The sequence below is a fragment of the Triturus cristatus genome, chromosome 12 (assembly GCF_964204655.1).
Source record: "Triturus cristatus chromosome 12, aTriCri1.1, whole genome shotgun sequence".
In the NCBI taxonomy this organism is placed as follows: domain Eukaryota; kingdom Metazoa; phylum Chordata; class Amphibia; order Caudata; family Salamandridae; genus Triturus; species Triturus cristatus.
This window is the reverse complement of record NC_140595.1, coordinates 187,789,028-187,801,843: the sequence shown is the minus strand read 5'-3', so window position 1 is coordinate 187,801,843 and position 12,816 is coordinate 187,789,028.

The window sequence follows — 12,816 nt, the reverse complement described above, 5'->3', positions numbered from 1 at the left end:
AAGGGGGGGTGGTTATCTCTTTCACCAAAAAACAGGCGTTTTTGATTGAACAATAAAGGCCTCGAAATAATATTTTATTTACTTCCCGTGGAGGAGAAACACTTTTTAAGGCCTCAGAATGAGTAAATTGGCCATTTTCATTCACTTTGAGCCATTCCTCAAATCTCGTGTTTAAGGCCCCTGGAAGCATGAAAATCACTTTAAACATCTCAATTTATCTTTAAAAGTGATTTTCCACGTACAAATGTGAATTGTAGTTCAAAGAGGCGACATTTGAAAACGGACCTTTTTTTTAGTTTCTGAAGCATGTCGTAAGGGGGGGTGGTTATCTCTTTCATCAAAAATCGGGCGTTTCGCTTGAACAATAAAGGCCTACAAATGTTATTTTATTCACTTCTCGTGGAGGAGAAACACTTTTTATGGCCTCAGAGTGAGTAAATTGGCCATTTCCATTCACTTTTACCCATTTCTCAAATCTCGTGTTTCAGGCCCCTGGAAGCATGAAAATCACTTTAAACATCTCAATTTATCTTTAAACATGATTTTCCATGTACAAATGTGAATTGTAGTTCAAAGACCCAACATTTGAAAACGGACCATTTTTTTAGTTTCTGAAGCATGTCGTAAGGGGGGGTGGTTATCTCTTTCGTCAAAAATCGGGCGTTTTTGCTTGAACAATAAAGGCCTACAAATGTTATTTAATTCACTTCCCGTGGAGGAGAAACACTTTTTAAGGCCTCAGAGTTAGTAAATTGGCCATTTTCATTCACTTTTACCCAATTCTCAAATCTTGTGTTTAGGGCCCCTGGAAGCTTGAAAATCACTTTAAACATCTAATTTTATCTCTAAAAGTGATTATCCACGTACAAATGTGAATTGTCGTTCAAAGACGCATCATTTGAAAATGGACTATTTTTTTCGTTTCTGAAGCATGTCGTAAGGGGGGGTGGTTATCTCTTTCACCAAAAAACAGGCGTTTTTGATTGAACAATAAAGGCCTCCAAATGTTATTTAATTCACTTCCCGTGGAGGAGAAACACTTTTTAAGGCCTCAGAGTGAGTAAATTGGCCATTTTCATTCACTTTTAGCCATTCCTCAAATCTCGTGTTTAAGGCCCCTGGAAGCATGAAAATCACTTTAAACATCTCAATTTATCTTTAAAAGTGATTTTCCACGTACAAATGTGAATTGTAGTTCAAAGATGCGATATTTGAAAACGGACCATTTTTTTCGTTTCTGAAGCATGTCGTAAGGGGGGGTGGTTATCTCTTTCATCAAAAATCGGGCATTTTTGATTGAAAAATAAAGGCCTACAAATGTTATTTAATTCACTTTCTGGGGTGGAGAAAAACTTTTTAAGGCCTTAGAGTGAATAAATTGGCCATTTTCATTCACATTTACCCATTCCTCAAATCTTGTGTTTAGGGCCCCTGGAAGCTTGAAAATCACTTTAAACATCTAATTTCATCTCTAAAAGTGATTATCCACGTACAAATGAGAATTGTAGTTCAAAGACGCAACATTTGAAAATGGACCATTTTTTTTCGTTTCTGACGCATGTCGTAAGGGGGGGTGGTTATCTCTTTCACCAAAAAACTGGCATTTTTGAATGAACAATAAAGGCCTCCAAATGTTATTTTATTCACTTCCCGTGGAGGAGAAACACTCTTTAAGGCCGCAGAGTGAGTAAATTGGCCATTTTCATTCACTTTTACCCATTCCTCAAATCTCGTGTTTCAGGCCCCTGGAAGCATGAAAATCACTTTAAACATCTCAATTTATCTTTAAACATGATTTTCTATGTACAAATGTGAATTGTAGTTCAAAGAGGCAACATTTGAAAACGGACCATTTTTTTAGTTTCTGAAGCATGTCGTAAGGGGGGATGGTTATCTCTTTCGTCAAAAATCGGGCGTTTTCGCTTGAACAATAAAGGCCTACAAATGTTATTTAATTCACTTCCCGTGGAGGAGAAACACTTTTTAAGGCCTCAGAGTTAGTAAATTGGCCATTTTCATTCACTTTTACCCATTTCTCAAATCTTGTGTTTAGGGCCCCTGGAAGCTTGAAAATCACTTTAAACATCTAATTTTATCTCTAAAAGTGATTATCCACGTAAAAATGTGAATTGTCGTTCAAAGACGCAACATTTGAAAATGGACTATTTTTTTCGTTTCTGAAGCATGTCGTAAGGGGGGGGTGGTTATCTCTTTCATCAAAAATCGGGCATTTTTGATTGAACAATAAAGGCCTACAAATGTTATTTAATTCACATTCTGGGGTGGAGAAAAACTTTTTAAGGCCACAGAGTGAATAAATTGGCCATTTTCATTCACATTTACCCATTTCTCAAATCTTGTGTTTAGGGCCCCTGGAAGCTTGAAAATCACTTTAAACATCTCATTTTATCTCTAAAAGTGATTATCCACGTACAATGTTAATTGGAGTTCAAAGATGCAACATTTGAAAATGAACCATTTTTTTAGTTTCAGAAGCATGTCGTAAGGGGGGGTGGTTATCTCTTTCATCAAAAATCGGGCGTTTTTGATTGAACAATAAAGGCCTACAAATGTTATTTAATTCACATTCTGGGGTGGAGAAAAACTTTTTAAGGCCACAGAGTGAATAAATTGGCCATTTTCATTCACATTTACCCATTTCTCAAATCTTGTGTTTAGGGCCCCTGGAAGCTTGAAAATCATTTTAAACATCTAATTTTATCTCTAAAAGTGATTATCCACGTACAAATGTGAATTGTCGTTCAAAGACGCAACATTTGAAAATGGACCATTTTTTTCATTTCTGAAGCATATCGTAAGGGGGAGTGGTTATCTCTTTCACCAAAAAACAGGCGTTTTTGATTGAACAATAAATGCATCCAAATGTTATTTTTTTCACTTCCCGTGGAGGAGAAACACTTTGTAAGGCCGCAGAGTGAGTAAATTGGCCACTTTCATTCACGCTTACCCATTTCTCAAATCTTGTGTTTAGGGCCCCTGGAAGCTTGAATATCACTTTAAACATCTCATTTTATCTCTAAAAGTGATTATCCACGTTCAAATGTGAATTGTCGTTTAAAGACGCAACATTTGAAAATGGACCATTTTTTTCGTTTCTGAAGCATGTCGTAAGGGGGGGTGGTTATCTCTTTCACCAAAAAACAGGCGTTTTTGATTGAACAATAAAGGCCTCGAAATATTATTTTATTCACTTCCCGTGGAGGAGAAACACTTTTTAAGGCCGCAGAGTGAGTAAATTGGCCATTTTCATTCACTTTTACCCATTCCTCAAATCTCGTGTTTCAGGCCCCTGGAAGCATGAAAATCACTTTAAACATCTCAATTTATCTTTAAACGTGATTTTCCATGTACAAATGTGAATAGTAGTTCAAAGAGGCAACATTTGAAAACGGACCATTTTTTTAGTTTCTGAAGAATGTCGTAAGGGGGGGTGGTTATCTCTTTCGTCAAAAATTGGGCGTTTTCGCTTGAACAATAAAGGACTACAAATGTTATTTAATTCACTTCCCGTGGAGGAGAAACACTTTTTAAGGACCCAGAGTGAGAAAATTGGCCATTTTCATTCACTTTTACCCATTTCTCAAATCTTGTGTTTAGGGCCCCTGGAAGCTTGAAAATAACTTTAAACATCTAATTTTATCTCTAAAAGTGATTATCCACGTAAAAATGTGAATTGTCGTTCAAAGACGCAACATTTGAAAATGGACTATTTTTTTCGTTTCTGAAGCATGTCGTAAGGGGGGGTGGTTATCTCTTTCATCAAAAATCGGGCATTTTTGATTGAACAATAAAGGCCTACAAATGTTATTTAATTCACATTCTGGGGTGGAGAAAAACTTTTTAAGGCCACAGAGTGAATAAATTGGCCATTTTCATTCACATTTACCCATTTCTCAAATCTTGTGTTTAGGGCCCCTGGAAGCTTGAAAATCACTTTAAACATCTAATTTTATCTCTAAAAGTGATTATCCACGTACAAATGTAAATTGTAGTTCAAAGACGCAACATTTGAAAACGGACCATTTTTTTCGTTTCTGAAGCATGTCGTAAGGGGGGGTGGTTATCTCTTTCGTAAAAAATCGGGCATTTTTAATTGAACAATAAAGGCCTCCAAATGTTATTTTATTCACTTCCCATGGAGGAGAAACACTTTTTAAGGCCGCAGAGAGAGTAAATTGGCCATTTTCATTCACGTTTACCCATTTCTCAAATCTTGTGTTTAGGGCCCCTGGAAGCTTGAAAATCACTTTAAACATCTCATTTTATCTCTAAAAGTGATTATCCACGTACAATGTTAATTGTAGTTCAAAGAGGCAAAATTTGAAAACGGACCATTTTTTTAGTTTCTGAAGCATGTCGTAAGGGGGGTGGTTATCTCTATCGTCAAAAAATGGGCGTTTTGCTTGAACAATAAAGGCCTACAAATGTTATTTAATTCACTTCCCGTGGAGGAGAAACACTTTTTAAGGCCTCAGAGTTAGTATATTGGCCATTTTCATTCACTTTTACCCATTTCTCAAATCTTGTGTTTAGGGCCCCTGGAAGCTTGAAAATCACTCTAAACATCTAATTTTATCTCTAAAAGTGATTAACCACGTACAAATGTGAATTGTCGTTCAAAGACGCAACATTTGAAAATGGACTATTTTTTCGTTTCTGAAGCATGTCGTAAGGGGGGGTGGTTATCTCTTTCACCAAAAAAACGGCGTTTTTGATTGAACAATAAAGGCCTCCAAATGTTATTTAATTCACTTTCTGGGGTAGAGAAAAACTTTTTAAGGCCTCAGAGTGAATAAATTGGCCATTTTCATTCACATTTACCCATTCCTCAAATCTTGTGTTTAGGGCCCCTGGAAGCTTGAAAATCACTTTAAACATCTAATTTCATCTCTAAAAGTGATTATCCACGTACAAATGTGAATTGTCGTTCAAAGACGCAACATTTGAAAATGGACCATTTTTTTCGTTTCTGAAGCATGTCGTAAGGGGGGGTGGTTATCTCTTTCACAAAAAAACAGGCATTTTTGATTGAACAATAAAGGCCTCGAAATATTATTTTATTCACTTCCCGTGGAGGAGAAACACTTTTTAAGGCCGCAGACTGAGTAAATTGGCCATTTTCATTCACTTTTACCCATTTCTCAAATCTTGTGTTTAGGGCCCCTGGAAGCTTGAAAATCACTTTAAACATCTCAATTTATCTTTAAATATGATTTTCCATGTACAAATGTGAATTGTAGTTCAAAGAGGCAACATTTGAAAACGGACCATTTTTTTCATTTCTGAAGCATATCGTAAGGGGGGGTGGTTATCTCTTTCACCAAAAAACAGGCGTTTTTCATTGAACAATAAATGCATCCAAATGTTATTTTTTTCACTTCCCGTGGAGGAGAAACACTTTTTAAGGCCTCAGAGTGAATAAATTGGCCATTTTCATTCACTTTTACCCATTTCTCAAATCTTGTGTTTAGGCCCCCTGGAAGCTTGACATTCACTTTAAACATCTAATTTTATCTCTAAAAGTGATTATCCACGTACAAATGTGAATTGTCGTTTAAAGACGCAACATTTGAAAATGGACCATTTTTTTCGTTTCTGAAGCATGTTGTAAGGGGGGTGGTTATCTCTTTCACCAAAAAACAGGCGTTTTTGATTGAACAATAAAGACCTCGAAATATTATTTTATTCACTTCCCGTGGAGGAGAAACACTTTTTAAGGCCGCAGAGTGAGTAAATTGGCCATTTTCATTCACTTTTACCCATTCCTCAAATCTCGTGTTTCAGGCCCCTGGAAGCATGAAAATCACTTTAAACATCTCAATTTATCTTTAAACGTGATTTTCCATGTACAAATGTGAATTGTAGTTCAAAGAGGCAACATTTGAAAATGGACCATTTTTTTAGTTTCTGAAGAATGTCGTAAGGGGGGGTGGTTATCTCTTTCGTCAAAAATTGGGCGTTTTCGCTTGAACAATAAAGGACTACAAATGTTATTTAATTCACTACCCGTGGAGGAGAAACACTTTTTAAGGCCTCAGAGTGAGTAAGTTGGCCATTTTCATTCACTTTTACCCATTTCTCAAATCTTGTGTTTAGGGCCCCTGGAAGCTTGAAAATCACTTTAAACATCTAATTTTATCTCTAAAAGTGATTATCCACGTACAAATGTGAATTGTCGTTCAAAGACGCAACATTTGAAAATGGACCATTTTTTTCGTTTCTGAAGCATGTCGTAAGGGGGGGTGGTTATCTCTTTCATCAAAAATCGGGCATTTTTGATTGAACAATAAAGGCCTACAAATGTTATTTAATTCACATTCTGGGGTGGAGAAAAACTTTTTAAGGCCACAGAGTGAATAAATTGGCCATTTTCATTCACATTTACCCATTTCTCAAATCTTGTGTTTAGGGCCCCTGGAAGCTTGAAAATCACTTTAAACATCTCATTTTATCTCTAAAAGTGATTATCCACGTACAATGTTAATTGGAGTTCAAAGATGCAACATTTGAAAATGAACCATTTTTTTAGTTTCAGAAGCATGTCGTAAGGGGGGGTGGTTATCTCTTTCATCAAAAATCAGGCGTTTTTGATTGAACAATAAAGGCCTACAAATGTTATTTAATTCACATTCTGGGGTGGAGAAAAACTTTTTAAGGCCACAGAGTGAATAAATTGGCCATTTTCATTCACATTTACCCATTTCTCAAATCTTGTGTTTAGGGCCCCTGGAAGCTTGAAAATCACTTTAAACATCTAATTTTATCTCTAAAAGTGATTATCCACGTACAAATGTGAATTGTCGTTCAAAGACGCAACATTTGAAAATGGACCATTTTTTTCATTTCTGAAGCATATCTTAAGGGGGAGTGGTTATCTCTTTCACCAAAAAACAGGCGTTTTTGATTGAACAATAAATGCATCCAAATGTTATTTTTTTCACTTCCCGTGGAGGAGAAACACTTTTTAAGGCCGCAGAGTGAGTAAATTGGCCACTTTCATTCACGCTTACCCATTTCTCAAATCTTGTGTTTAGGGCCCCTGGAAGCTTGAAAATCACTTTAAGCATCTCATTTTATCTCTAAAAGTGATTATCCACATTCAAATGTGAATTGTCGTTTAAAGACGCAACATTTGAAAATGGACCATTTTTTTCGTTTCTGAAGCATGTCGTAAGGGGGGGTGGTTATCTCTTTCACCAAAAAACAGGCGTTTTTGATTGAACAATAAACGCCTCGAAATATTATTTTATTCACTTCCCGTGGAGGAGAAACACTTTTTAAGGCCGCAGAGTGAGTAAATTGGCCATTTTCATTCACTTTTACCCATTCCTCAAATCTCGTGTTTCAGGCCCCTGGAAGCATGAAAATCACTTTAAACATCTCAATTTATCTTTAAACGTGATTTTCCATGTACAAATGTGAATTGTAGTTCAAAGAGGCAACATTTGAAAACGGACCATTTTTTTAGTTTCTGAAGAATGTCGTAAGGGGGGGTGGTTATCTCTTTCGTCAAAAATTGGGCGTTTTCGCTTGAACAATAAAGGACTACAAATGTCATTTAATTCACTTCCCGTGGAGGAGAAACACTTTTTAAGGCCTCAGAGTGAGTAAATTGGCCAGTTTCATTCACTTTTACCCATTTCTCAAATCTTGTGTTTAGGGCCCCTGGAAGCTTGAAAATAACTTTAAACATCTAATTTTATCTCTAAAAGTGATTATCCACGTACAAATGTAAATTGTAGTTCAAAGACGCAACATTTGAAAACGGACCATTTTTTTTGTTTCTGAAGCATGTCGTAAGGGGGGTGGTTATCTCTTTCACCAAAAAACAGGCGTTTTTGATTGAACAATAAAGGCCTCCAAATGTTATTTAATTCACTTTCTGGGGTAGAGAAAAACTTTTTAAGGCCTCAGAGTGAATAAATTGGCCATTTTCATTCACATTTACCCATTCCTCAAATCTTGTGTTTAGGGCCCCTGGAAGCTTGAAAATCACTTTAAACATCTAATTTCATCTCTAAAAGTGATTATCCACGTACAAATGTGAATTGTCGTTCAAAGACACAACATTTGAAAATGGACTATTTTTTTCGTTTCTGAAGCATGTCGTAAGGGTTATCTCTTTCATCAAAAATCGGGCATTTTTGATTGAACAATAAAGGCCTACAAATGTTATTTAATTCACATTCTGGGGTGGAGAAAAACTTTTTAAGGCCACAGAGTGAATAAATTGGCCATTTTCATTCACATTTACCCATTTCTTAAATCTTGTGTTTAGGGCCCCTGGAAGCTTGAAAATCACTTTAAACATCTAATTTTATCTCTAAAAGTGATTATCCACGTACAAATGTAAATTGTAGTTCAAAGACGCAACATTTGAAAACGGACCATTTTTTTCGTTTCTGAAGCATGTCGTAAGGGGGGGTGGTTATCTCTTTCGTAAAAAATCAGGCATTTTTGATTGAACAATAAAGGCCTCCAAATATTATTTTATTCACTTCCCGTGGAGGAGAAACACTTTTTAAGACCGCAGAGTGAGTAAATTGGCCATTTTCATTCACTTTTACCCATTCCTCAAATCTCGTGTTTCAGGCCCCTGGAAGCATGAAAATCACTTTAAACATCTCAATTTATCTTTAATCGTGATTTTCCATGTACAAATGTGAATTGTAGTTCAAAGAGGCAACATTTGAAAACGGACCATATTTTTAGTTTCTGAAGAATGTCGTAAGGGGGGGTGGTTATCTCTTTCGTCAAAAATTGGGCGTTTTCGCTTGAACAATAAAGGACAATAAATGTTATTTAATTCACTACCCGTGGAGGAGAAACACTTATTAAGGCCTCAGAGTGAGTAAATTGGCCATTTTCATTCACTTTTACCCATTTCTCAAATCTTGTGTTTAGGGCCCCTGGAAGCTTGAAAATCACTTTAAACATCTAATTTTATCTCTAAAAGTGATTATCCACGTAAAAATGTGAATTGTCGTTCAAAGACTCAACATTTGAAAATGGACTATTTTTTTCGTTTCTGAAGCATGTCGTAAGGGGGGGTGGTTATCTCTTTCATCAAAAATCGGGCATTTTTGATTGAACAATAAAGGCCTACAAATGTTATTTAATTCACATTCTGGGGTGGAGAAAAACTTTTTAAGGCCACAGAGTGAATAAATTGGCCATTTTCATTCACATTTACCCATTTCTCAAATCTTGTGTTTAGGGCCCCTGGAAGCTTGAAAATCACTTTAAACATCTCATTTTATCTCTAAAAGTGATTATCCACGTACAATGTTAATTGGAGTTCAAAGATGCAACATTTGAAAATGAACCATTTTTTTAGATTCAGAAGCATGTCGTAAGGGGGGGTGGTTATCTCTTTCATCAAAAATCGGGCGTTTTTGATTGAACAATAAAGGCCTACAAATGTTATTTAATTCACATTCTGGGGTGGAGAAAAACTTTTTAAGGCCACAGAGTGAATAAATTGGCCATTTTCATTCACATTTACCCATTTCTCAAATCTTGTGTTTAGGGCCCCTGGAAGCTTGAAAATCACTTTAAACATCTAATTTTATCTCTAAAAGTGATTATCCACGTACAAATGTGAATTGTCGTTCAAAGACGCAACATTTGAAAATGGACCATTTTTTTCATTTCTGAAGCATATCGTAAGGGGGGTGGTTATCTCTTTCACCAAAAAACAGGCGTTTTTGATTGAACAATAAATGCATCCAAATGTTATTTTTTTCACTTCCCGTGGAGGAGAAAGACTTTTTAAGGCCGCAGAGTGAGTAAATTGGCCACTTTCATTCACGCTTACCCATTTCTCAAATCTTGTGTTTAGGGCCCCTGGAAGCTTGAAAATCACTTTAAACATCTCATTTTATCTCTAAAAGTGATTATCCACGTTCAAATGTGAATTGTCGTTTAAAGACGCAACATTTGAAAATGGACCATTTTTTTCGTTTCTTGAAGCATGTCGTAAGGGGGGGTGGTTATCTCTTTCACCAAAAAACAGGCGTTTTTGATTGAACAATAAAGGCCTACAAATGTTATTTAATTCACATTCTGGGGTGGAGAAAAACTTTTTAAGGCCACAGAGTGAATAAATTGGCCATTTTCATTCACATTTACCCATTTCTCAAATCTTGTGTTTAGGGCCCCTGGAAGCTTGAAAATCACTTTAAACATCTCATTTTATCTCTAAAAGTGATTATCCACGTACAATGTTAATTGGAGTTCAAAGATGCAACATTTGAAAATGAACCATTTTTTTAGTTTCAGAAGCATGTCGTAAGGGGGGGTGGTTATCTCTTTCATCAAAAATCGGGCGTTTTTGATTGAACAATAAAGGCCTACAAATGTTATTTAATTCACATTCTGGGGTGGAGAAAAACTTTTTAAGGCCACAGAGTGAATAAATTGGCCATTTTCATTCACATTTACCCATTTCTCAAATCTTGTGTTTAGGGCCCCTGGAAGCTTGAAAATCATTTTAAACATCTAATTTTATCTCTAAAAGTGATTATCCACGTACAAATGTGAATTGTCGTTCAAAGACGCAACATTTGAAAATGGACCATTTTTTTCATTTCTGAAGCATATCGTAAGGGGGAGTGGTTATCTCTTTCACCAAAAAACAGGCGTTTTTGATTGAACAATAAATGCATCCAAATGTTATTTTTTTCACTTCCCGTGGAGGAGAAACACTTTGTAAGGCCGCAGAGTGAGTAAATTGGCCACTTTCATTCACGCTTACCCATTTCTCAAATCTTGTGTTTAGGGCCCCTGGAAGCTTGAATATCACTTTAAACATCTCATTTTATCTCTAAAAGTGATTATCCACGTTCAAATGTGAATTGTCGTTTAAAGACGCAACATTTGAAAATGGACCATTTTTTTCGTTTCTGAAGCATGTCGTAAGGGGGGGTGGTTATCTCTTTCACCAAAAAACAGGCGTTTTTGATTGAACAATAAAGGCCTCGAAATATTATTTTATTCACTTCCCGTGGAGGAGAAACACTTTTTAAGGCCGCAGAGTGAGTAAATTGGCCATTTTCATTCACTTTTACCCATTCCTCAAATCTCGTGTTTCAGGCCCCTGGAAGCATGAAAATCACTTTAAACATCTCAATTTATCTTTAAACGTGATTTTCCATGTACAAATGTGAATAGTAGTTCAAAGAGGCAACATTTGAAAACGGACCATTTTTTTAGTTTCTGAAGAATGTCGTAAGGGGGGGTGGTTATCTCTTTCGTCAAAAATTGGGCGTTTTCGCTTGAACAATAAAGGCCTCCAAATGTTATTTAATTCACTTTCTGGGGTAGAGAAAAACTTTTTAAGGCCTCAGAGTGAATAAATTGGCCATTTTCATTCACATTTACCCATTCCTCAAATCTTGTGTTTAGGGCCCCTGGAAGCTTGAAAATCACTTTAAACATCTAATTTCATCTCTAAAAGTGATTATCCACGTACAAATGTGAATTGTCGTTCAAAGACACAACATTTGAAAATGGACTATTTTTTTTGTTTCTGAAGCATGTCGTAAGGGTTATCTCTTTCATCAAAAATCGGGCATTTTTGATTGAACAATAAAGGCCTACAAATGTTATTTAATTCACATTCTGGGGTGGAGAAAAACTTTTTAAGGCCACAGAGTGAATAAATTGGCCATTTTCATTCACATTTACCCATTTCTTAAATCTTGTGTTTAGGGCCCCTGGAAGCTTGAAAATCACTTTAAACATCTAATTTTATCTCTAAAAGTGATTATCCACGTACAAATGTAAATTGTAGTTCAAAGACGCAACATTTGAAAACGGACCATTTTTTTCGTTTCTGAAGCATGTCGTAAGGGGGGGTGGTTATCTCTTTCGTAAAAAATCAGGCATTTTTGATTGAACAATAAAGGCCTCCAAATATTATTTTATTCACTTCCCGTGGAGGAGAAACACTTTTTAAGACCGCAGAGTGAGTAAATTGGCCATTTTCATTCACTTTTACCCATTCCTCAAATCTCGTGTTTCAGGCCCCTGGAAGCATGAAAATCACTTTAAACATCTCAATTTATCTTTAATCGTGATTTTCCATGTACAAATGTGAATTGTAGTTCAAAGAGGCAACATTTGAAAACGGACCATATTTTTAGTTTCTGAAGAATGTCGTAAGGGGGGGTGGTTATCTCTTTCGTCAAAAATTGGGCGTTTTCGCTTGAACAATAAAGGACAATAAATGTTATTTAATTCACTACCCGTGGAGGAGAAACACTTATTAAGGCCTCAGAGTGAGTAAATTGGCCATTTTCATTCACTTTTACCCATTTCTCAAATCTTGTGTTTAGGGCCCCTGGAAGCTTGAAAATCACTTTAAACATCTAATTTTATCTCTAAAAGTGATTATCCACGTAAAAATGTGAATTGTCGTTCAAAGACTCAACATTTGAAAATGGACTATTTTTTTCGTTTCTGAAGCATGTCGTAAGGGGGGGTGGTTATCTCTTTCATCAAAAATCGGGCATTTTTGATTGAACAATAAAGGCCTACAAATGTTATTTAATTCACATTCTGGGGTGGAGAAAAACTTTTTAAGGCCACAGAGTGAATAAATTGGCCATTTTCATTCACATTTACCCATTTCTCAAATCTTGTGTTTAGGGCCCCTGGAAGCTTGAAAATCACTTTAAACATCTCATTTTATCTCTAAAAGTGATTATCCACGTACAATGTTAATTGGAGTTCAAAGATGCAACATTTGAAAATGAACCATTTTTTTAGATTCAGAAGCATGTCGTAAGGGGG